This window comes from Dendrobates tinctorius, unplaced genomic scaffold, assembly GCF_039654945.1.
Source record: "Dendrobates tinctorius isolate UK_male_01 unplaced genomic scaffold, ASM3965494v1 ptg000126l, whole genome shotgun sequence".
NCBI lineage: Eukaryota > Metazoa > Chordata > Amphibia > Anura > Dendrobatidae > Dendrobates > Dendrobates tinctorius.
In genome coordinates, this window is record NW_027361794.1 from 6,102,732 (window position 1) to 6,129,005 (window position 26,274).

Here is a 26,274-nt window from a genome sequence, read left to right on the forward strand (position 1 = left end):
ATAAACCACAGATTCAACTACAGTCTCCCTTATTGGACCCCGGTATATCGGTTTAGCTGCTTGTTAAGCTATATGAACCCCATTCATTTAGCTGAAGACATGACACCAACATCTGTTTTATCTTTTACCCATAGTGCTTCCGGTATTTGCTCGAGTCTCTGTTGTATGTTATCATCCTGTTCAATTTGCGGGTCCCCGTCATCTAGCTGAGTCATTGACATCATGGTGGAGAGGGTTTCTTCCGATAAGGGGCCTGAAACAGTAATACTGTCAGGACTCTAATGTCAGGACCCTGTCAGCGTCGGCAAACTGCCACGAAGAGCAGGGTGACACCCACACTATGGGAGAACGCGGGGTCCAATACTGTAGTGATGGTTCAAGCAGACAGGACCTGCGGCACTGAAAGTAGTTAGGAGTCCCAGGACCTACGATCATGTGACTGCAGGGGGCGGGGCTTAGCATCCTATAGCTGATGATGTAATGTACCTACTGCAGGGAAACTAGTAGAGGAAACCGCAGGTCAGACAAGCGAGGTTTCGTACACGGAGAGGGCTGTGTGGTACCAGGGGGACGAGCAGAGAATAGTCAAGTCACAGGCAGAGGGTCATACACAGAGAGGTAGTGCAGTACAAGAGGGACAGGCAGAACTCGTAACAGGGACAGAATCGGATCAAAACCAAACAAACAACAAGTTATCAGGTACAAGGCACACGTACGCACGAGGTCAACTAACTCAGCCGAGGGCAGGAGTATAACTGGCACCGGACCTAGGTCAAGTGAGCATTAAATAGCCGACCTCTGCCAGAGAGAGGCAGAAACAATTAACCCCTGTCTGACCAGGACGGGCCAAAGACAAACCCCATCCTGAATCATGACAAATGCCCTTCTTCCCAAACTTGATAACTGCATTTAGAGCATTCAAGATATCAGCACCTATCAAGTTCAGGGGACATTTGTCTGACAACAGCAGCTGAGCCCGCACGCCTGTAGTACGTGCTATTCACACTTTCATGGGTTCAGCTTCATACAAGGGATGAATTGTTCCACCTGCCCCTAATCCCTGAACCGTTTTTACTGTCGTGAATTGTTGTGGCATATCATTTTTTCTTATAATAGTATGGCTCGCCCCCGTATCAATTAAGCATTTTAATTGTTTCCCATTGGGAAGTTGTAGTTGCGTGATAACAGTTCCCCTATGGGATGGTCCGATGGCTATTACAGAATTAAGTTGAGGGCTGCCAAATTACTGGTCTGATATGTTACCTGCTTCCTCAGTCGTTATCATTGAAACACGAGCCTGTTCTGGGTTACTCTTCTTTACATTCGGGCAGTTTCTCTTAATGTGCCCTCTTTCACCACACCCAAAGCAAAGTCCCTTTTTCTTCTGGGTCAATTACCCCATTTCTCCATCTCTTTTCTCCCCCTCCTGACCCCTTATGTTGTATACCTGCCGCTTGCACAGCTGATTTTATTGCATTATTGAATGCATCTGGGGGTATATTTACCATGACAGGTGCCGGTTTCTGCTGCTTTTTAGCTTTTCTGCTGTTGATCTGGTCTTCTACACCTCTAAACATGGGAAGAGATTGTTCTAATGTGGCATATATGCATTCGGGTCTCACTCTCATTGCTTCTGATCTCAGATCTTCCCTTAATCCTGTCACAAACATATTCTTAAGAAACCTAGCTTCTCTAGGGTTTTTCAAATCATAGTCATGATCAGTGAATACTGCCAAACATTTTGCATGGAATCTATCAATGGGCTCATCGGGTCTCTGAAATACTGTACTTCTGGCAGACCAGAAGCTAACTTTTCTGTCAATTTCTTTGCCACTACAAGCAATCTCGCTACAAACTGTCGCCCTGACTCTCTGGTTTTCTTATCTTCTGGGACTGCCTGTATAGTGGTAGCATCTTCCGGGTCCACTTTAATTTTTTCAACTAGGGGCACTCCAGCAGATATCTGGCATAATAGTTCTAAGTCATTGCAGGCAGCTTCATAGTTATCAGCTGTACCTTCCATGGCATTGTAAAACCCAAGGGGATTCTTATATGGGTCTGGGAAGCTGTTTGCCATGGCAAACTGCTCAGATCTGCTCCATGACTTATACCACATAGTGGTATCTATCTTGGCCGCTTCTCCTCCCTCCGGTGGCCTACTGGTTGTCTGTGTTATGACTGGAAAGGCAAATAAAGTGTCATCCTTCTCAGTCACAGCACAAAAATCACACTGAGTCTTTCCCTTGTTCTGCTGTCTGTTGCACCCATTGCAGTTCCAAGTAGTGGATCTCATGGCTCTGTTCTGACTTTTTGTATCAGGCTGTGCCTGCGTGTATGTTGTGGGGTGTTTGTGAGTCAGACCATCCTCTACCGCTACAACTGTCACTGTTTCCTCACGTGGTTGGTCATTATCCACGGATACCCACTCATCATTTCTTTTATTCAGTACCAGCTTTCTTACCACCTTGTTGTCACCTTGGGGAGGTGTTTGGGTCATCTGTAAATGAAGCGTTTCCTCATTTCCCTTCTGCTGGGGGCTATTTATAGGAGTAGAGAAGCTGTCAGGAGACCCCTTTGGCAACCCAGGGTATTGATTCATAGTGGAATACATTGAAGGAGAGGTGGTATCATATATGAGAGAGCTAGGCTGTATCTGCATTGGAGGTGACATGGGGAACCACCCTCCCCCGGAGCCTGCGCCCATGACATTCCTGGCTGTTGGCTAATCACAGTAGTCTGCATAGAGCATAGCCCAGGTACCTGACACCATACCTCCCAACTTTTGAAGGGAAAGAGGGACGAAGGTTGCGTTGCGCGCAGCACGCTGCTGCAAATTTTAGGCAATGCCCCTGACCACAACCCATTTCACAACTAGTCACGCCCATATCCACGCCCCAATCGCACCCATTTAGCACTGCTGATCACACTGACTGGTACTGAGGGCACAGTGGCTGGTACTATGGGCACACTGACTGATACTGAGGAAAAAAAAGAGCCCCTTAAGGCCTTTTTCACAATTCAGTATTTTGACGTCAGGATCCGTTTCCATTTGAGAACAAACGGATGTACAGGATCCGTTTTATGGTTGGATCCGCTGTAGCCGTCAAAGGAATGAAATTTAAAGGAACCGCGCTCTGGAAAGGAGAGAGAGAGAGTGTGAGAGAGAGAAAGAGAGAGAGAGACTTGTTACGCCACTTCCAGAGGGTTAAACTGATTGGCAGAGCAAATCTTCCGGGCATGCGCACTTTAAAATAGCGGTCCGCCGCTACAAAAAATGTTTCAGAGTCCGTCTCCTCGCCCGGGAGATGCTACAATACAAACGGATCCGTCCAGAAACGGATGCAACGGACGACCGTCAGTCAAAATCCGCCACTAATGCAAGTCTATGGGGGAAAAAAACGGATCCAATAAAAAAGGGGCGGATCTGTTTTTTTCTAAAACTGGCGGATTTTGACTGACGTAAAAAAACTGAAGTGTGAAACAGGCCTAAGCGGTCGAAAAGCTCTGGGATGAGTGGCAGAAGATACCTGTTCTTGACCGTGATGTAATTTAGACCTCTGTAGTCGATACACGGCCGGAGGGTTCTGACTTTTTTCCGGACAAAGATAAAACCTGCTCCCGCAGGAGAGGAGGGTTTCTGAATAAAACCTTTAGCCAAATTTTCCTGAACGTATTCGGTCATAGCTGAGGTCTCTGCCGGAGATAGCGGATAGATACTCCCTCTAGGAGGGGTGGCCCCAGGTATTAGCTCGATCGGACAATCATATGGCCGATGCGGAGGAAGACTCTCCGCCTCCTTTTTATCGAAGACATCCGCAAATGACTGGTAGACGACAGCGAGCCCAGGGAGGTCAGAGGATGATCGTTGAGAGCCAGGTCATAGAACAGGCAACAGACATCGTTCATGACAAGAGTGGCCCCAACGAAGTACTTCACCCGAGCGCCAGTCGAGGACTGGCTCGTGCTACCTGATCCAAGGAAGACCAAGAAGCAGTGCGTGAGACAGGTTGGGCAAGACGTAAAAGGCAATCTTTTCCTGGTGTAAGGCTCCTATTTGCATCACCACCTCCTACGTAACCATGGTGACGTACTCTTGTAGAGGTTTGCCATCCACCGAAGCAAGCAAACATGGATTTTTTAGGGTTACTACCGGAATCTGATACTTGTTCACCTCTTCATCCGAATAAACTTGCTTGCCACTCCGAATCCACATATGCCTCCTCAGATTCACGTCTCTGTCCAAGGACAAGAAGGACGGACATAGGGAATTGTGGTTGGTCGCGGACTAGGCGGCCAATTCACCGAGGGGGATGATCTAAAGGACCTCCTCTCCCTAGCCGACTCCCAGGAGCGATCCTGGAATTGAAGGAATCGAAGGTCTATGCATGTAGCTAATGAAATAAGATCCTCCAATGAGGTCAGGGTATCCCGACCTACTAGTTCATCCTTAATTTTGCCTGAGAGACCCCGCCAGAAAGTCCCCAGCAGTGCCTCATTATTCCACCCTAACTCGGAAGACAGCATACGAAAACAAATAGCGTACTGTCCGACCGTAAGGGCACCCTGACGGAGATTAAAGAGGGACTCTGTAAGGGAGGCTAACCGACCAGGTTCGTCAAAGACCCTGCGGAAGATGTCTAAAAAGGCCAGAAGACTAGAGAATATGGGGTCATCTCGCTCCCAAAGGGAGTTTACCCAGGACAAGGCCTCTCCCTCCAGATGGGACACAATGAAAGCCACTTTAGCCTGGTCAGTAGGGTACTGCTGGGGTAATAACTCAAAGTGTAGACGACACTGATTTAAAAAACCCCTGCACAGCTTAGGATCACCACTATACCAGGGTGGTTTATCGAGGCGGGGAGGAGGATGAGGAATAGAATCAGGAGCGTAGGACGACACCTGCAAAGAGGTGGCTGACTCTAGAGACAGTAAACGGTCATCCATGGAGGCCATATACGGCAAAATGTGGGCTTGAGTGTCGCGCTGCTGGACAAGATCCTGCTGGAGACTAGCTAGCTGGGAGCCATTTCAGGGATCTGCGGCCTGTAAGGCCGACAATCGAGAATCCATGGTTTTCATGAAAAACATAATGCAAGTCTGATTCTCTCACAAATATACTAACTCCTTCTGAGTAGAGGCGGGCGGGGGCACCAGCAGGGTCCATGGCCTGATTATACTGTGATGCCTAGGAGAGGCAAGCTTCAAGGAGTGGACTGTTGTGAGCTCTCTTGATCCGACTTTTGAGGCAAGGCTCCCTCTGGTGGATACTGCTGGAAGTGGTGCTGGTCAACATGATGTTAACCCAACAGCTGAAGATAATTGGAGGAGTGGTGATAGTGACTGGGACTACATAAGAGAGCAGACTTCTTTCAGCCGGTGATACTCTTTGCTTACTGAGTATTTCTGTCTGCTGCTTGATCCTGCATTTTTTGCATTTTGCCCTGGAGGAATTTCAGGAGGACAAGCCTGAACGATGCCCTGTGGGGAAATTGCATGTCCCTGACCAGTGGAGGAAAAGAGTGATGGCTGAAATTCATTGCTCTGCGCTGGCTGGTCATCCGGGTATTTTTGGTACCAGAGATTTGGTGAGTCGGTCTTTTTGGTGGCCTGCCTTATCTCGTGATGTCAGGAATTTTGTGCAGTCCTGTGGGACTTGTTCCAGGTCCAAGTCCTGTTCTCATTCTAGTGGTTTGTTGATGCCCCTGCCGGTGCCCAGCAGGCCATGGACCCATATTTCAATGGATTTTATTTCTGATCTCCCTGCCTCTCAGAGAATGACTGGGTGATCTGTGATAGATTTTCCAAGATGGTCCATCTTGCACCACTCCCGAAGTTGCCATCTTCTTCTGAGTTGGTCCCCCTGTTTTTACAACAGGTGGTTCGTTTGCACGCGATTCCTGAGAACATTGTGTCAGTGTGGTGCTAATAAAAATATGGATATCTTATAGCCTACATATTGTAATATATTGTTTATATGCTTTGATATAGTGTGGTCATTAGACCAAGGGTGGAAAGTATTGCAAATATGAAATATGGTTGTTTGAATCCAAACACTCTATTGCAATATACTATGGCGTAATATCATTAATGCTGAACTTTGATACTGAGACACAAAGCGTTTGCTCTGTGTCAATACCATAAGACAATGAATTGTTCTGTGGTCTTTGAAGCTCTGTGTTTCAAAGATTCCTTATCCTGATTTGCACACAAGTGATATTTGCTTTGACTGAATACTTTCTCTTTACTATACCCTGCCAATTGGGGGGTGGTTGATGGGAAGGAGCTTTCCAACTAATTCTGTGTGGTGTATTCTTACATATGTGCTAGGACAATAGGAATAACAACTGTATAGATAATGAATATTTATGCTGCTTGAACAAGGAAGTCTTGTGCTCAATAATAGTATGATTCTCGAAGACAAGAGAGACCAAAATGTTATGGTCTCATGTAGCAATGGTCATGCATGACATCAATAATCGAGGACCGATTGTGATACCCATGAGACATGTATGCGTGTGTGCCTGGGTTACGATAGGTATCCAGTTTTCAGAATAGGTGATTATGGAAGTCATGCTGCCCATATGTTACCATCTTAGAGTGTTATGCTATGAGCATGAAGAGTTAACTTTGTAACAAGCAACATATGTTGAACTTTGAACAGTGATAGACAACTTTGACAAGTTGACCAGAGGCAAACAGATCCTGGGTTATAATCAGTAGCAAAACAACCCTGATGCATTGTGCTATTGTTAAGAGACATGCTAATGGCAAACGAATCTCTGGTTGGTGAAGATTGTAGTAGGCTATAACAAACAGACCTTGAAGTCTTGTGCTGTTATCAAGGCAACACCCAACTGTGCAATTTCAAGATTCTGGTGCAGCCTAAACATACTGCACATATGTTATAGGGGAGGGTTGTGTATAAAAAGGTGGACCCGGTTCAGCGAGGTAGGGACATTTCCAGAAGGTATCGTGGGTGCACGGTTTCTGTGATGACAAGACCAGAGTATTTCCTTCTCGCTGACACTGTGGTCCCTCCAGTGGAGAAGTGATGTTACAATGCTTGGTAATGTATAGTGTGGATGCTTATTTCTCTATGTACTATAATTCATAATAGTATGATTCACATGAAATTAATTCCATTCCATTAATTTGGTGTTTTATCATTTAAATTAATCATTGTATAATAAAATTGTGTTATATCAAAGTAGTAGCCTTCTTTAAAGCTGTATCTGAACCTTTATTGCTGAACAGTTGGCAATACAGTCAGACAGAGGAGTCCAGTTTGTTTCCAGATTTTGGAGGGCCTTTTGTTCTAAACTGGGAATTCAGTTATATTTCTCCTCTGCATTTCATCCTCAGACCAATGGACAAACTGAGAGAACAAACCAGACTTTGGAATCCTATATGAGATGTTTTATATCTGCTGATCAGGATGACTGGGTCTTATTTCTGCCATTGGCCGAATTCGCTCAAAACAATAGAGCTAGTTCCGCTACTTTGATGTCTCCGTTTTTCTGTAGTTTTGGTTTGCATCTTCGATTTTCTTCGGGGCAGGTGGAGGCTTCTGCTTGCCCAAGTGTGGATTCTTTCGTGGACAGAATGCAGCAGATTTGGGACCAAGTAGTGGACAAGTTGTCCCACACTCAGGAAAAGGCCCAACGGTTTTCCAACCAGCATAGGACCTTTGGTCCCCGGTTCAAAGTGGGTGATATGGTTTGGTTGTCCTGAAAAAATATTCCAATGAAGGTTGCGTCTCCAAAATTCAAGCCAAGGTTCATTGGACCTTATAAGATTTTGGAAATCCTTAACCCCGTTTCTTTCCGTTTGGCTCTTCCAGGTACGTTCAAGATTCAAAATGTTTTTCACAAATCATTGTTGAAAAGGTTTGCAGAGCCAGTAGTTCCTGTGGCGGAGCCCCCTGACCCTGTATTGGTTGAGGGTAATTTGGGGTATGAGGTAGAGAAAATATTGGACTCTCATCTGGCTAGACGGAGACTCCAGTACTTGGTCAAGTGGAAAGGTTATGGCCAGGAGGATAATTCTTGGGTTTCTGCTTCCAATATTCATGCCGAGAGATTGGTTCGTGCTTTTCACGGGCCCATCCTGATCGACCTGGTGGTGTGGATGAGGGTTCGGTGACCCCTCCTCAAGGGGCGGTACTGTTGTGAGCTCTCTTGATCTGACTTTTGAGGCAAGGCTCCCTCTGGTGGATACTGCTGGTAGTGGTGCTGGTCAACATGATGTTAACCCAAAAGCTGCAGAAGATAATTGGAGGAGTGGTGGTAGTGACTGGGACTACATAAGCGAGCAGACTTCTCTCAGTGACTGCCGGTGATACTCTTTCTTTGCTTACTGAGGATTTCTGTCTGCTGCCTGATCCGGCATTTTTTCAGCTAAGTGTCATTTGCTAAACCCTTTGCATCTGTTTTTGCCTTGCTGTCAGGGGTCAGCTTGCTCCCCCCTGGGGCTGCTGGCTCCTGCCCTGTATTTTTGTATCTTGTGTTTGTTTGCTCAGTCCCCTGCTGTATTAGCCGGTTGCTAGTCGCCAGTTCACACCTGAGTGCTGATATAGAGCGACCAGAATGGTGACCGGTCTGCAAACCCTGTCTTATGAGGAAAGGTTGCAGGATTTGGGAATGTTTAGTTTGCAAAAGAGAAGACTGAGAGGAGACTTAATTGCTGTCTACAAATATCTAAAGGGCTGTCACATTGTAGAAGGCTCAACTTTATTCTCATTTGCACAAGGAAAGACTAGAAGCAATGGGATGAAACTGAATGGGAGGAGACACAGATTAGATATTAGAAAAAACTTTTTGACAGTTAGAGTGATCAATGAGTGGAACAGGCTGCCACGAGAAGTGGTGAGTTCTCCTTCAATGGAAGTCTTCAAACAGAGGCTGGACAGACATCTGACTGGGATGATTTAGCGAATCCTGCTTTGAGCAGGGGGTTGGACCAGATGGCCCAGGAGGTCCCTTCCAACTCTACGATTCTATGATTCTATGATAGTGGGGCCGAGGTTGTTCAAACCTCAGTATTTTTGTACATCAGTCGTGTTGGATTAGGGTTTTTGCGTGATTGCAGACAGTGCCTTTTCTGTCCTGTCCTATCTAGTCAGTGTGGGCCCCATCATTTGCTCAGTCTATTTTCTGTCTGTGCTTGTGCTTCATCTTGTCTCACCGACAATATATGTTTGGGGGCTGTCTATTCCTTTGGGGATCTGCTCCGGGGCAGTTTAGATTTCACTTTTCTGTCTTTAGGCTTAGTTAGTCCTCCGACTGTGACGAGGCATCTAGGGCAACGTAGGAGCGCTCCACGGCTACTGCTAGTTGTGTTGTTAAGATCAGGGGTCTGCAATCGGCTGAGCGACCAACCTCTCTGGTGTTCTGGTGGCATAGCCTATTGCGCTCTCCTCCTCGGTGATCCATTCATAACAGTGGACCCTTTGGGTCGCGGCACTGAACCTCCCCTGGGTGAGCGAACCAGGTGGACCCGACCCCTATACAGTGATCGTTATGGGCAGGTCCGGCGGAGTCAGATACAGCGACAGCTGGTACCAAAAGGGATGGTTCGTAGAGAAGAAGTGGGACAAAACAGATAGGGTTGGCAGGACAGCCGCAGGCTGGGTAGAAAGGGGATAGGGACCTAGAAGGCCTAGCAGGTTCTGGGCATACAGGAGGGAGAGCCCTGGGACACCAGGGTATGGGACCAGGAGAGAGACAGGAACCGCTGAGCAGAAACCAGGAGCCGAGGGACCACCAGGGCAGCACAGGAACAGGGAACCCGCCCGGAGGCATGGATAACCAGGAACTGCAGGAGAAAGAAGCAGAGATAGGGTTAACTAATGACAGCGGGCAGGTTCCCGCAGAGACGGCCTAACATGAGTATGCAGTAGCACACACAATAATCAAGTGCCTCCACTAAGGGAGGGTGGCCTGATATAGCCAGTGATAGCATCTGATTGAGCAGCAGAAGCTCCGGGTCAGGTGCTGCAAGCTAAAGGGCCGGCAGAGCGCACGGCCGCAGCCTAAGGCGCATACACAGATCCACCGCCGGCCATGATACCGACAGCACGGGAGAAAGAAGAAAGACGCCGGGGGTCCCCGACCAGCTGGATGCCGAGATGCTGGAATGGAGTGGTAAGTATTGGGAGGCGGGGCGAGCGCAGCGGCTGCAGCGCTGGCCGTAGTCTTGACAACATGTAACATGACAGATATAAAGCACCATGTCAACTATTTTCATAAGTTAAAATTAATTCTAGTTTAGTTTTGAAAAGGAACATCTATGGGGTAACTTACCAAGCTTTGCCTGCTTTGCTGGTGACTATGTGGGCCAACCAGGTCTTGGGTAGAGCTGTTCAGCTGCAGCAAACCAACCACATTCTATCGCCAGCCTGTCTTGGTATCCTTCGGATCGAGTGTCCCAAAGTTCGGGATGTTGTTCCACCAGACTTATTAGTCATTCTGTGTCCACACGTGGGGCCATAATATAGTCCAAAATCACCACACTTGAAAGATCCCACCACTGTGATAACACGCCAACTTCACCTCACACCACAAAATGCTGTCCAGACTTTGCAAAAGTTTGGGCCATGCAATGTCTAGACACCTGTCTAGTATTGATACAATTGGTTTCAATGTTAACCCTATAAGTTTGAAAACGCACACGGACGCCATCTGTGTGCGGTACATGTTTACACGGACCCATTGACTTGTATGGGTCAGTGTGATCCATGCTGTCGCACATAAACGGACATGTCTGCTTGTTTTGCACAAGAACACACGGTCCGTGAAAACACGCTGACATGTGCATAGACCCATTCATTTGTCATTGTCTTCTGTACGTGAGAAAAAAGTCACTATAAGTACCGGAGACAATGACGTGTGAAACCGGCCTTAGACACGCAACTGCAAATAATTTGGACCCAGGAATGACAGAAGGAGCTGACTGGAATTTAACGATCTCAGCTTAGATCTCTGAAGATACCACAGAAACCAATGCTTTTAAGTAGAATGGAGGTTCTGGAGGAGAAACTGAACTTAAACTGTGTGATCGGGCGTCAGCCTTCACATTCTTGGACCCTGACTTGAAAGTGTTAAAGAAAATGAATCTAGAGAAAAATAAGGACCAACTGGCCTGTCTAGGAGTTAGCCATTTAGCTGATTCAATATACACTAAGTTCTTAAGGTCAGTGACGAAAAATATTTAGAATTGAGAGTCCTCGGTGGTTCATACTTTTTAATGGCTAACTGAAAGGATGGTAACACATTGCACGCTTTCGAGACTACTATGGTCAGTGATAACAGTTATTTGATGAACTGCCCCTTCCAGAAAATGTCTCCATTCCTTAAAAGCTTTTTTAACAGTGAGTAACTCACAATGCCCAACATCATAATGTCTTTCAGCAGATGAAAATTTTCTCGAGGAAAAAGCACATGCCCACAAATTGGTCAGATTTTCGAATCCTGAGTTAAAATTTACCTACCTCCACGTCCGAAGTATCGACCTCCACAATGAATGGTTGTTGGAGATCAGGTTGGATTAGAACAGGAGCAGACATAAAACACTCTTTCAATTTTTTTTAAAACTCCTTATTGTAACGGTCAACGTGTGACTGGACACAGCGCCTCCAGCAGGGCGAATTTATGACACACGTGACCCTGGATACAGCACCTCCAGCGGGGCGAATTTAAATAATACCGGGACGTGCAGCCGGATACACCGCCTCCAGCTGGCGAATTTAAAAAGTACACGTAAAACTGGATACCCCGCCTCCAGCTGGCGAATTTAAACAATAAGGGGAAACACAGGAACAATTACAGTGGTGGGCCCTGTAATAGGAAATAGGGACGTGGAGACCTCCTGAGCTCCCCTGAGGCAGCGTCCCTGCACTCCTTACGTTCCCTATACAGGCTCCGCACCTGTCGCCGCACGCGAACCTTATGCCCTGACTCTCCCTGAACCTAGTCCCTCGCTAGGGCATTGGCCGGTGCAGAAACTAATCCCACCACTGCACTAGATCACACATAAGGAAAGTCACAAACAGGGGAAAAAGAAAACTTAGCTCTCTCTGTGCAAATGCTCTAGCACAGAGTCCAGCAACCGACTGCAGCCTTCCTCCTGAATAGCTGCCACCAAGTTCAGTCAGCGCTGCAAAGAACTCCCTTCTGTGACTCCTTCCACACCAGGACTCAGATTGAGCTGAGCAATCTCTCCAGCTCCTTCCACCACCAAGGTTGGTAGCAAATGAACAACTATCACCAACAATGATTGCATACCCTGAGACTCATTTATAGAGCCTAACACCTGATTTATAATTACAAATTAAACCTAACACTAAGGTGCGATACCACTCCCCACCACCGGGCAACTTAGAATGAAAGACACCACGTGTGATAATTCTAATGGCCACCGGGGGCAATCACGTCACACTTTGCACTTGACAAAGTAAAAAAAAATCACTTTGTCCAATTTAAAACTGTCAGATCATGACACTTATATTATCCAGTGGCCAAACCTTGACACCTGCCCCTTACGTCAGTAAGGCCGGGGTCACACTAGCGAGGAATACGGATGAGTGAGGCGCTAAAAGCACGTATTACACACGGACAAATGATTCTCTATGGGTTTGCTCCCAACAGCCGTATATTTCTCGTCCGTATTCTACGGTCCGTGCCAATCGCAGCATGCTGCGATTGTCAGCGTACTACGCCCGTAATACGCCAATGCAAGTCTATGGGTGTGCAAAAAATACGGATTACACTCGGACCACACGTGTGACTTGCGAGAAATACGCAGGTCTTTTGGCTGGTGACAGGAAATGCCCCAATCCATCATCAGGAAGGCTAGACATGCAAATGAGCTCAAAAAGCGCTCCAGACATCCAGGAAGTCAGCCTCCACGGAGTACAGCAGCATCATGGCGCCATATTTCCTTAATGTGGAGATGCTTATAGTATTAGTGCAGGAGCGGCCAGAACTTTGGACCAAAGGGATGCCAATTATGCCAACCGGGCAAGAAAGGAGGCGTCATGGAGGCGCATATGTCGCCAGATGTTCCATGACTTTGGTGATCGGCCACGTGAGGAGCAGCAGAAACTGAGTAAGTACAAGGCCCAAAAATGATTTAAATTACCTCACAAACAAAAATGATTACAGATTCTGCCCCCCTCCCCTTCCTGTCCTTCTCCTTTTTGCCTCATGAGGCGGGTAGATTTTGATGTGACACATAGTTTCACACTGCCATAATTTTGCCCAGGCCACAAGCTCCTCTTCCTCTTAGCCAACCAAGTTATTAAGTGTATTTACTTGATACGTAAACTATTCTGACCCTGTGTATCTGGCCTGGATGGGCCAATTAGATATGCCAGCCTGGCTAGAAAGCACACCCAGAAGGCCACATGCCTAGACTACTGGTAGCAAATGTGACCGATCAAATATGTGAAATTGAGAATATTTCCTGTCACATTCCAGTGGAAGATGTGATGAAACGCTGGCGAAGCATCCGGGACCAATACCGCCGGGAACGTCAGCAGCGGTCCAGGAGTGGGGATGTGGGGTACGTGAAACGCAAATATGTGTATTATGACTGCCTCTCCTTCCTCGCCCCAATTCTGGATCTGAGACCGTAAGTACATACCTCACACCACATTACACCGATACTTTACAGGGCCAAAAATATTGATGTATTTTTGCCTCTGTTCTATTTCATAACAGAACTCAATCCAACCTTACGGATCGAGGAACGGGCTCAGAGACAGAGCCCATAATTGATCCTGTAGGGGATGAGGTGGCTGGCCCATTTTCTCCCCCTACAAGAAGCATGGGTGAAGATGAGTCATCACAGGAGAACCCATTGGCTGCCCAACAAACCACACCACCAGGACCGTCTGCTGCTGCCCCATCACCCATCCTGGAGGAGCAGGGCAACTTGAGCAGCAGCCTAACGGCCCAGATCCGGGGCTCCCCACAGGCTGCTGTTACATCCCGGCGAGGCCGAAGAAGGCGCCAGGTCGCTGTTCAAGATAGAAGGACCAATGTGGACACAGGGGTCCTAAATTATTTATCTCGAGTCACTACAGATGATGGGGAGGAGGCCTACTCACGTAGCCTGACCCTTTATCTCCGTGCCCTTTCCCGTGAGGTCAGGCTCCGTATTCGGGGATGTTTTCAGATCCTGCTTGATGCAAGCACCCCCCCAATACCCCATATGAGCTTTTCGAATATCTGGAGAGGTGGCAGCTTTCCCCCAGAAATCTAATGCGCATGAGACCACCCACACAGATGCTTGGTCAAGCAGGGTCTGAACATCCTCAAATACGTGGGCCTACACCTCACCCCCTTCCTCCCCCTACCCAACCTTCCCAACAGCAGCAACAGATTTCTGGCTCTAGCCAACCCCACCAATATGGCCACTTTTTCCCACCCAGTGTTGGAGGCTGGTCCCAGCCTGGTTGGGGACATGGCTATATTGGTGGGTATGAGACACGGGCCTACCCGCCCCAACAAGATGCCCCTCAGCAGTAGTACTATGGCCACCACCCCCAACAAGCACAGGAGGAAGGTCAGTACCAACACCATGGGCAACAGTATGCACCCACATAGGGCGATGATACTCAAAGTAGTCAGCAGCAACCACAGGCTGCTCCTCCGCCTTCTCCTTCCCCAACATTCCACAATTTATAAGTGGATAAAAACATGGAAATTGTAAACCCATACTGTACATGAGTGTTCTTAAGCGGTCTGATGGAAGGAGATGTCCAGTGTGTTTGAACTGGTGCTCAAAATCCCAATCCAAAGTAAAAAAGAGGTTTTCTCCATAATCAAAATGAGCTAAAACAGATAATACTAACATTTCTTATGACGGTTTTCAAATCATATGATTAAGACAGCATGACAGGCAAGGCTACCTTATGCGTTTCTGAGACATATTACATGTCTGTAAAAAAGACAATATTTCACGGCGCTATACTGGGAAAGTCAAAAAACCAGGGGAAGAGTCTTGAGGAGATCATTTGCATATTCCCAGTGCCTTCTGGGATAAGTGAAGAGTCTCCGCGAGCTCAACGATCACTGGAATTTTGGCTCATCTTTCATCGTTTTTAAGAAATCTCAAGATGGAAGAGGCCAGGAGCCATTTGGTGAGCTGCATTTCTTGCTACATGTTCACAGATTTACCAGTGGAAAAGCCAAACTTCACATGCCACAAATGCAAGCTTGTGTCCCTGTTGGAGGAAAAGTTGCAAAATCTCGAAGAGAGGTTAGCTACATTGAAGATCATTAAGGAAGGTGAAGAGTTCTTGGACAGAGCAGAATTATCTCTTCATGTTACAGAAAGAGAAGAAATTTGAAGTGCACCTGAAGAAACAGAGGAATGGAGACATGTGACCCAGAGAAGCAGGAGTATCAGGAGGCAGTCAGCACCCATACTTCTCAGGAACCAGTACCAGGCTCTCACGCAGGAAAACGATGAAGAAATACATCAGGATAAGACTTTGCCAACAAACAGCAACCTTGTACGCCTTCAGAGTCCTCCTGGATGGAGAAAGAAAAATGTTGTGAAGAAGAAACGGAGAGTGGTGGTCATGGGGGATTCCCTGTTGAGAGGAACAGAGGCCGCTATCTGCAGACCGGATATAACTTCAAGAGAAATGTGCTGTCTTCCAGGTGCAAAAATTAAAGATGTGTCTGACAGGATATCAGGACTCTTCAGACCTACAGATGACTATCCATTCCTGGTACTACATGTGGGGACAAATGACACCGCAAGAAACGACCTGGAAACCATCTGCAGAGACTTTGAAGACTTAGGCAAGAAAGTGAAAGAACTGGGAGCGCAGGTGGTCTTCTCTTCCATCCTCCCAGTGGATGGCCATGGAACAAGGAGGTGGAATAAGATTCTGCAGGTGAACAACTGGCTACGTCGATGGTGCCGTCAGCAACGATTTGGATTTCTGGATCATGGAGTGAACTACTTATACGATGGACTACTTGCTAGAGATGGGGTGCACCTTACGAAGACTGGAAAGCAGGTATTTGGAAGTCGCCTTGCTACACTTGTAAGGAGAGCTTTAAACTAGAACATGGGAAGGGAAGCAAAAGACCAGAAAAAGCCATACACCTGACAAATGCTATTGAGAACTCTGCTATTAGAAGTGGAAAGGAAGAACAAAGACGAAAGAATCTAATTAATACAAATATTGGAGAAAGAGAAACCAATCACAAACTAAAATGTTTCTATACTAATGCACAAAGCATGGGCAACAAACAAGGAGAATTGGAACTACTAACACAGGAAAAGAAATATGATGTCATTGGAATCACTGAAACTTGGTGGGACAATACACATGATTGGAATACAAGACTAGAAGGATACAACTTATTTGCAAGAAACAGACTTGATAAACGAGGAGGAGGTGTCGCATTGTATGTTAGAAACGCGTATATCTGCACAGAGATTGACACTTCAGAGACTGGGAGTTCTGTGGAAACTGTTTGGGTAAGAATACAAGGACAGAACAATGGAAAGGACACCATTGTAGGCATTTACTACAGGCCACCTGTGCAAGCTGAAGATATGGATGAACTCTTTATGCATCAAATGGCCAAGTTCTCCAAAAAATATGACATAGTTGTCATGGGAGATTTCAACTATCCAGACATTTGTTGGGAATCTCTCTCAGGCAAAACTAACAGGTCAAGGAAATTCTTATCCTCTCTTGCTGACAACTTTATCTTCCAAAAGGTAAGGGAGAAAACAAGGGGAACTGCTACCTTGGATCTAATCCTTATAAACAGGGAGGAAATGGTTGAGGAGGTAAAAGTGGCTGGGACCCTAGGAGGTAGCGACCATGCTATTTTAGAATTTTGGATAACTAGAGGCGGAAGACCTGTGAAGACTCAGACGTCAAGGTTAGATTTCAGAAAGGAAGATTTTAAGGGATTCAGAAAGAGAATTGGAGGGATCCAATGGCTGGATATCCTTAAAGACAAAAATGTCCAGGAAGGATGGGAAATCTTGAAAAATGAAATTCTCAAAGCACAGTTGTTAACAATTCCGAAAAGAGGGAAGAATAGGAATTTAAGGAAACCAGGATGGATGAACACAGAACTTAAGCACATGCTAAAAAGGAAGAAAAAAATGTTTATAAAATGGAAAGAGGGAGGCATATCTAAAGAAGAATATAATGCTGTCTGCAGAACCTGCAGGGCACAAATCAGATTATCTAAACCTGAAAATGAATTGAGGCTTGCAAGAGATGTCAAAAGAAATAATAAAGGATTTTGGGGATATGTCAAAAGTAAAAGAAAAGTCAAAGATGCTATAGGATTTTTACAGGATGAAAATGATAAAATGGTAAGACAGGATGTTGAGAAGGCTGAACTTTTAAATTCCTATTTTGCATCTGTTTTCTCTCAGAAAGGAAATGTAACATCAACTGTTATTCACTGTCCTATTAAGGGAATAGAAGAATCCAGGATATCTATAAACAGAAAGATAGTAAGGAAACACTTAGCTAACCTAAATGAATTCAAGTCTCCAGGTCCAGATGAATTACACCCCAGAGTACTGAAGGAGATAGCAGAAGAAATTTTTGAACCCCTCTCCATAATCTTTGAAAATTCTTGGAGAACAGGAGAAGTGCCAGAAGACTGGAGAAGAGCAAATGTTGTTCCTATCTTCAAAAAGGGGAAGAAGGTGGACCCAGGCAACTATAGGCCGGTGAGTCTGACTTCTATACCAGGAAAGATCTTTGAACAAATTATTAAACAACATGTATGTCAATACCTGGATAAGAATGAAGTGATTAAACAGAGTCAGCATGGGTTTGTAACTAATAAGTCATGTCAGACTAACTTAATTTCCTTCTATGACAGTATCACTGATTGGGTGGATCAAGGAAATGCTGTAGATATAGTATATCTTGACTTCAGCAAAGCATTTGACAAAGTCTCTCATACAATCCTTATTGAAAAAATGACTAAGTATGGAATGGACAAGGCAACTGTTAGGTGGATTCATAACTGGCTTAGTGATCGGACCCAAAGAGTGGTCGTAAATGGCTGCACATCCAGTTGGAAGAATGTCTCAAGTGGGGTATCACAGGGCTCTGTCCTGGGCCCTGTATTGTTCAATATCTTTATCAACGATTTAGATGAAGGAATTGAGGGTAAACTGATTAAATTTGCTGATGACACAAAGCTACGAGGGATAGCTAATACTAGAGAAGAGAGAGAGAGGATTCAAAAAGATTTAAATAAACTGGAAAAGTGGGCAGCAACTAACAGAATGGTTTTTAACAGGGAGAAATGCAAAGTACTACATCTGGGCAATAAAAATGAAAAAAGCATATATAGAATGGGAGGAATAGGGCTAAGTGACAGCACATGTGAAAAAGACTTGGGTATACTAATAGATCACAGACTGAATATGAGTCAACAGTGTGATGCAGCAGCAAAAAAGGCAAATGCAATTCTAGGATGTATTAACAGAAGCATACAGTCTAGATCACGTGAAGTCATTATTTCCCTCTACTCCTCTTTGGTCAGACCTCATCTGGAATATTGTGTCCAGTTTTGGGCACCACATTTTAAAAAAGATATCAACAAACTGGAGCAAGTTCAGAAAAGAGCGACCAGAATGGTGACCGGTCTGCAAACCCTGTCTTATGAGGAAAGGTTGCAGGATTTGGGAATGTTTAGTTTGCAAAAGAGAAGACTGAGAGGAGACTTAATAGCTGTCTACAAATATCTAAAGGGATGTCACATTGTAGAAGGATCAACTTTATTCTCATTTGCACAAGGAAAGACTAGAAGCAATGGGATGAAACTGAATGGGAGGAGACACAGATTAGATATTAGAAAAAACTTTTTGACAGTTAGAGTGATCAATGAGTGGAACAGGCTGCCACGAGAAGTGGTGAGTTCTCCTTCAATGGAAGTCTTCAGAGGCTGGACAGACATCTGACTGGGATGATTTAGCGAATCCTGCTTTGAGCAGGGGGTTGGACCAGATGGCCCAGGAGGTCCCTTCCAACTCTACGATTCTATGATTCTATGATCAAAATAGACTACTCACTTGATAATGCATAGAAAAGGCATGCTGTCCATACTCACTTAGTAAAATTTAGGCCAGCTAACTATATTCCAAAATCAAGGCAAACAGCCTCAAGAACATCACGCTCTCTCTATGTTTTATCAAGTCAGTCTTCTAATTTGATCCTTTGACTTTCCCAGTACAGTGCGGTGAAATATTGTGTTTATTACAGACATGTAATATGTCAGAAATGCGTAAGGTAGCCTTGCCTGTCAAGGTGGCTTATTAATATGATTTGAAAACCTTCAGAATAAATGTTAGTATTATCTTTTGTAGCTCATTTTGATGATGGATAACTCCTCTTTTTTACTTTGGATTGCAAATGTGTAAAGTTGCAATGTTGTTATTGCACTATGTATGTTGTTGGATATGTTTGTAATTTTGTTTTAACAACAATGTTGAAATATGCCAAAAGGCCAATTTGAGGCATTGCCCAAGTTTTTCATAGGGCAAGAATATGTTTGCCTTACAAACTCAAAAAAACACCAAAAAAAAGGCAAAAGTAAAAATTTGGCAACTACACTTTACATCTCTGTCTTAATTGTCCAAACCCCTATCAAAATACGACTACCAAATCAATTGAACAGTCATAGATTCAGAAGGGGTAGAAATATATATATTTTGACACACATCAAACCAACATTGCCAACATAGATACAGCATGCTCTTGCCAAGGTTCCCCCTGAGGTGCCATAATTAGTGAAAATATCACGCACTTTGAGGCCAGAGATCGGTCTACGTTGATGGTTGATAGGTGGTCTCACCCTACACACATTGTCCGGCCTACGCACAACACCAGCAGAGGAGGAACAATCATGTATCCTGGTGAAGTTATGAAGAACCACACAGGCTTTAACTACTTCATTAACATTTTGTTCACTCAGCTGAATGGCAGACTGGAGTACCTGCCATTTGGCACAAAGAATGCCAAAGGAACACTCCACCAGTCGCCGAGCACGTGATAGGCGCAAGTTAAATATCCAGCGCCTGTGGTGAAGGTTGCGCCGGGGATATGGCCTCATGACATTGCGTGTTAACTGAAAGGCCTCAAGGACATAAGGGACACATTCTTGAGTGGAGCCTGGTAGCTGGCGTGGTGGTGGTAGATCCAACTGGTTGGTGCGTAGCCGCCGAGCCATAATGGAAGTATTGAAGACTCTAGAGTCTCCCGTCCTTCCATAGGCCCCAATGTCAACAATTATAAACTTGTATTGAGGGTCGGCCAGAGCCAACAATACAACAGAAAAGTATTGTTTATAATTGAAGAATTGGGAGCCAGAGTTCGGCGGCTTACGCACCCGGATATGTTTGCCATCAAGGGCCCCAATACAATTTGGAAACTGGCATTCTTCCTCAAAGTCCCTTGATATCCTCAACCAGTCTTCCATCCTGGGCTCGGGCATGACGACTTGATATAGTCTTGTCCATAGTTCAATACATGTTGACCTGACTATGCCAGATATGGTTGATCTTCCAATCAGAAACTCATGGTGGAGGGCGGCATAAGACAGGCCAGTGGCCAGGAAGCTGAAGAACAACAGAAAAGGATGACTGTCAAATGCACACATTTACAAAACAAACAGGTCCATACATAACAAACTTGGTAAGATTTCAGAGCAAATAACACACACATCTTGCTTTGCACAATGAGTGATATTCAGTACATATTTCACATAACATTTGGGTCTGTAAGTTGAAACATATGTGGACTAAGATGAGGGCCTAAAACTTAGTACAAGAAGGCAAAAATTCAAACTTTGCCCAACAAATTATGAACATAGAGAATACCGTATTGTGAGTAGAAGTCGCTCCTCTGCAGATATAGCTTTGCGCATCCTTGTGTCCTGAAAGGTTATCCCAGGGCGCACTGTCTCCAAGAGTCGATCAAATGTTGCAAGGCTCATGCGACAGTATTGGTAGAATTTGACAGGATGCTTCCGCAGAGAAGAATAGAGGCGGTGAAAATTAACTCTTGTGAGTCGTTGCCTCAAAAGTGGATGTACCCACATGCGTCTCCTCCTCCAGGGATCCACTATCACTGGGTATGGTTGGCCAAAGCGGCGTGACAAAAGCCAGTTGAAGAGAACCTGCTCAGTTGTGTTGAAAGTCAGACTGTCTGCCATGTTGCACAAAGAACACCAACACACCTAGTGAAGGCAAGATGACAAATGGACAGAATGGAGGCAGCCACCTGTTCCTGAGGCAATAAATAGGGTGCAGGCTAATGATTTAAATAGTTAGCAGGCCTCAAAACCGTTAAATGTCCATTTTGCAAGGCTGCGAGAAAATCTCAGCATACGGATTGCATACGGATTACATACGGATGCTTACATGCGCAAAATACGCGACTGCACCTTGCTTACGGATTGCATACGGAGCACTATTTAGGGGTCATTCATCCGTATTACGCCTGTAAACTACGGACCGTATTTTGCATCGGTTAGTGTGACCCCGGCCTTAATAAATTTCCTATAACAGTTGGTTAATCCTACAAAACGTTTCATCGCTATCAAGTCACTAGGATGGACCCAATCTATTACGGCTTCACCTTCCCAGGATCCATCTTACACCTATCAGCCGATAAAATGATCCCAGGAATGAAATTTCCTGAACAGAAAAAAACATTTCTCAATGTTAGCAAAGAATTCTCCCCAATGTTTGTAATACTACACGGACATGTTCCTGGTGAGAATCCAAATCAGGAGAGAAAATCACAGATCGTCAAGGTAAATCACAAGAAATCTCCCAATGTAATCAGAGAAATATCATTCAGAAAGTTGTGAGATCCTGTTGGTGCATTGGAGACTCCGAATGGCCAGACGAGATTTCCGAATAATCCTCAGACGGTAAAAACATTTTCCACTCATCACCCTTCATGATGTGTATCAAACTGTAAGACCCTCTAAGGGCAAGAAAACCATTTACCCTAAAGGCTGATTATAGTCACAGCTCCACACCGTACACCTCGTACACACACGACTCCACTCCGTACACATCATACACACGCGGCTCCGCTCCGTACACCTCGTACATACACGGCTCCGCTCCGAACACCTCGTACACACACGGCTCCGCTACGTACACATCATACACACACGGCTCTGCTCCGAACACCTCGTACACACACGGCTGCGCTACGTACACCTCGTACACACACAGCTCTGCTCCGTACACCTCATACACACACGGCTCCGCTCCGAACACCTCGTACATACACGGCTCCGCTCCGTACACCTCGTACACACACGGCTCCGCTCCATACACCTCGTACACACACGGCTCCGCTCCGTACACCTCGCACACACGGCTCCGCTCCGTACACCTCGTACACACGCGGCTCCGCTCCGTACACCTCGCACACACGGCTCCGCTCCGTACACCTCGCACACACGGCTCCGCTCCGTACACCTCGCACACACGGCTCTGCTCCGTACACCTCGTACACACGCGGCTCCGCTCCGTACACCTCGTACACACGCGGCTCTGCTCCGTACACCTCGTACACACGCGGCTCCGCTCCGTACACCTCGCACACACGGCTCCGCTCCGTACACCTCGTACACACGGCTCTGCTCCATACACCTCGTACACACGCGGCTCCGCTCCGTACACCTCGTACACACACGGCTCCGCTCTGTACACCTCATACACACACGGCTCTGCTCCGTACACCTCGTACACACACGGCTCCGCTCCGTACACCTCATACACACGGCTCCGCTCCGTACACCTCGTACACACACGGCTCCGCTCCGTACACCTCATACACACACGGCTCCGCTCCGTACACCTCGTACACACACGGCTCTGCTCCGTACACCTCGTACACACACGGCTCTGCTCCGTACACCTCGTACACACACGGCTCCGCTCCGTACACCTCATACACACGGCTCCGCTCTGTACACCTCGTACACACACGGCTCTGCTACATCCACACTGTAAACCCCTCCTGACCCCACACATAAAGTTCCCCTCATCCAGCACCATGACAACCAGCACAGCAGAGTCCTGCATACACTGAGGCCCCTGATCATGTGACCCCCTGACTCCTCCCCTCCTGTGACCTCATCACAGGTCCTGTGCGCACAGAGCAGCCATATATGTGGAGTGCGGCTCTGCGGGTGGAGGTCGGTGCTGGAGGCTCCATTATTCTCTATGCGGAATGCGGCTCTGCGGGTGGAGGTCGGTGCTGGAGGCTCCATTATTCTCTATGTGGAGTGCGGCTCTGCGGGTGGAGGTCGGTGCCGGAGGCTCCATTATTCTCTATGTGGAGTGCGGCTCTGCGGGTGGAGGTCGGTGCTGGAGGCTCCATTATTCTCTATGTGGAGTGCGGCTCTGCGGGTGGAGGTCGGTGCCGGAGGCTCCATTATTCTCTATGTGGAGTGCGGCTCTGCGGGTGGAGGTCGGTGCTGGAGGCTCCATTATTCTCTATGTGGAGTGCGGCTCTGCGGGTGGAGGTCGGTGCTGGAGGCTCCATTAGGCCGGGATCACACTTGCGATTTAAACGGCCGAGTTTCGCATGGTAATACATGGCGCTGCCGCCGGGACTCAGGAGCGGGGCGTGCAGCTCCATGTATTGCTATGCGGCCGCACGCCCCGCTCCTGAGTCCCGGCGGCAGCGCCGTGTATTACCATGCGAAACTCGGCCGTTTAAATCGCAACTGTGATCCCGGCCTTATTCTCTATGTGGAGTGCGGCTCTGCGGGTGGAGGTCGGTGCCGGAGGCTCCATTATTCTCTATGTGGAGTGCGGCTCTGCGGGTGGAGGTCGGTGCTGGAGGCTCCATTATTCTCTATGTGGAGTGCGGCTCTGCGGGTGGAGGTCGGTGCTGGAGTCTCCATTATTCTCTATGTGGAGTGCGGCTCTGCGGGTGGAGGTCGGTGCTGGAGGCTCCATTATTCTCTATGTGGAGTGCGGCTCTGCGGGTGGAGGTCGGTGCTGGAGGCTCCATTATTCTTTATGTGGAGTGCGGCTCTGTGGGTGGAGGTCAGTGCGGAAGCTCCATTATTCTCTATGTGGAGTGCGGCTCTGCGGGTGGAGGTAGGTACTGGAGGCTCCATTATTCTTTATGTGGAGTGCGGCTCTGTGGGTGGAGGTCAGTGCGGAAGCTCCATTATTTTCTATGTGGAGTGCGGCTCTGTGGGTGGAGGTCGGTGCTGGAGGCTCCATTATTCTCTATGTGGAGTGCGGCTCTGCGGGTGGAGGTAGGTGCTGGAGGCTCCATTATTCTCTATGTGGAGTGCGGCTCTGTGGGTGGAAGTCAGTGCGGAAGCTCCATTATTTTCTATGTGGAGTGCGGCTCTGTGGGTGGAGGTAGGTGCTGTACCAAGGGCCGGTTTTAGGCAAAGTGGGACCTTAGTCAAAGTTTATAATGGGGCCCCAAATTCTAGCATATTGCACATCACACAGAAGCATTTTGTTTGTAGTTACATGCGCTGAGTTCAGGCTGCTAAACGAGTGATCGACAATATTGAAGTTGTTCATCTCTTGTTTCTCCTTTGCCTCATTGGGGGACACAGGTTATGTGGGTGTATGCTACCGCCGGCTGGAGGCTGACACTGAAAAAAGAGGTAAGCTCCTCCTCCGCCGTATACACCCTCGCCCCGATTGCAGGTGGAAGCCAGTTTTATGCTTAGTGTCCATTGGAGGCACACACGTCTGTTTTTCTCCTGACTTTTTTTTTTTTTTTTTTTTTCTTCTATGAAGAGGAGACAGGGGCGACAAACCCTATTGAAAGGGTCCGATCTCCCCAAACCAACAACGGGCGAGCACGTGCGAGTGTCGCCTCCACGTATCCTTTCCCGCACCGTGGGACATATCTGGGCCGTTTTCCCCAGATTTTTTTTTTTTTACCTTCTATGAAGATAAGACAGGGTCAACGGACCCTACCGAAAAGGTCCGATTTCCCCAAACCATCAATGGGCGAGCACGTGCGCGTGTCCCTCCACGTATCCTCTTCTGCGACGTGGGACATAATGCCGGACTTAGCCCTGACCACCACTAGGTATTGAAACCATGGGCTATACAGAGGCACAAACACAGGCCTAGCGGCCCCCACTGCTCCACCAATGCTTGACTGTGGTGCTGCAAGGAGGCGGACGGTCCCTCTCCTCATCCCGGGAGGGAGGCTGGAGCTAGGGTGCCTGCACCGTCCTGGATGTGTCCCCCCTCCCCTCTACCTGATCGAGTGTGAATGGGTTCTTGTCCCAGGATGACAAGAGGGCGTGCTGCAGGGGGCGAAGATGAAATTAGGCGAACGGAATCGCTTCCATTGCCGCCACTATTTTTCTTAGTACCCTCATCTCAAAACGAATGGTGTGAGGGACTGGTTGGAGAAGTGTCTGAACTCCTTGCCGGAGCGCTAGGGCTTTGTCTTGAGGGAGAATTACCAACCCTCCGGAGGCGTCCAAGATCATCCCTAAAAAAAAAAAAAAAAAAAAAAAAAAAAAAATGAAATCCTCTGGGCTGGGACAAGGGATGATTTCTTCATGTTGACCAACCACCCTAAGCGGGAGAGGGTATCCAGCATGATGCTGACACTCTCCTCACATGCCCGAAACGAAGGGCCCTTGACCAAGAGGTCGTGTAAGTATGGCAAGACGACTATGCCCCGAGTGTAAGATGGCCATGACAACTGCCATAACCTTTGTGAACACTCTGGGGGCGGTGGCTAGCCCGAAGGGCAGCGCTGCAAACTGGAAATGTCGGCCATTGATGGCGAAGTGTAGAAACCTCTGATGGGGAGGAAAAATGGGGACGTGCACTTAGGCATCCTTGATGTCGATAGAGGCCAAGGATTCTCCCTGCCCCATGGCCGATATAACTGAACGGAGAGATTCCATTCGGAAATATTTGATCCTGATGAACTTGTTCAGGAGCTTCAGGTCCAAAACAGGCCTGACTGTCCCATCCCTTTTGGGGACCGTGAATAGATTGGAATAAAAGCCCTGAGCCTTCTCGTGCTCTGGCACGTGAATAATGACTCCGCTCAGGTCAGACAGTCGCTCGAGTGGTGGACAGTCAGTTCCCCAAGAACAGTGGTTAGCGGTCACAACCGATGCCAGCCTCCTCGGCTGGGGAGCAGTTTCTCTCCCTCACCCATGACAGCACCACGGAGAGAGGGGGGGTCCGCCCATCAAGGACAGGAACCTACAGACAAAAGAGCGGCACCTC

The 26,274-nt window shown here is 47.1% G+C and overlaps 2 protein-coding genes across 2 annotated transcripts in view; both read left to right on the forward strand.

Annotated features, from left to right (window-relative positions):
* The window catches only part of LOC141047227 (uncharacterized), a 480,556-nt gene that overhangs the window by 229,941 nt on the left and 224,341 nt on the right, over positions 1–26,274 (forward strand). The gene's annotated exons all lie outside the window — the stretch shown is intronic.
* LOC141047265 (uncharacterized) overlaps positions 23,316–26,274 on the forward strand; it is a 165,071-nt gene continuing 162,112 nt past the window's right edge. Inside the window, exon 1 of the mRNA XM_073542272.1 lies at positions 23,316–23,503. The gene's annotated coding sequence lies outside the window, so the exon portion shown is untranslated. The remainder of the gene's footprint in view (positions 23,504–26,274) is intronic.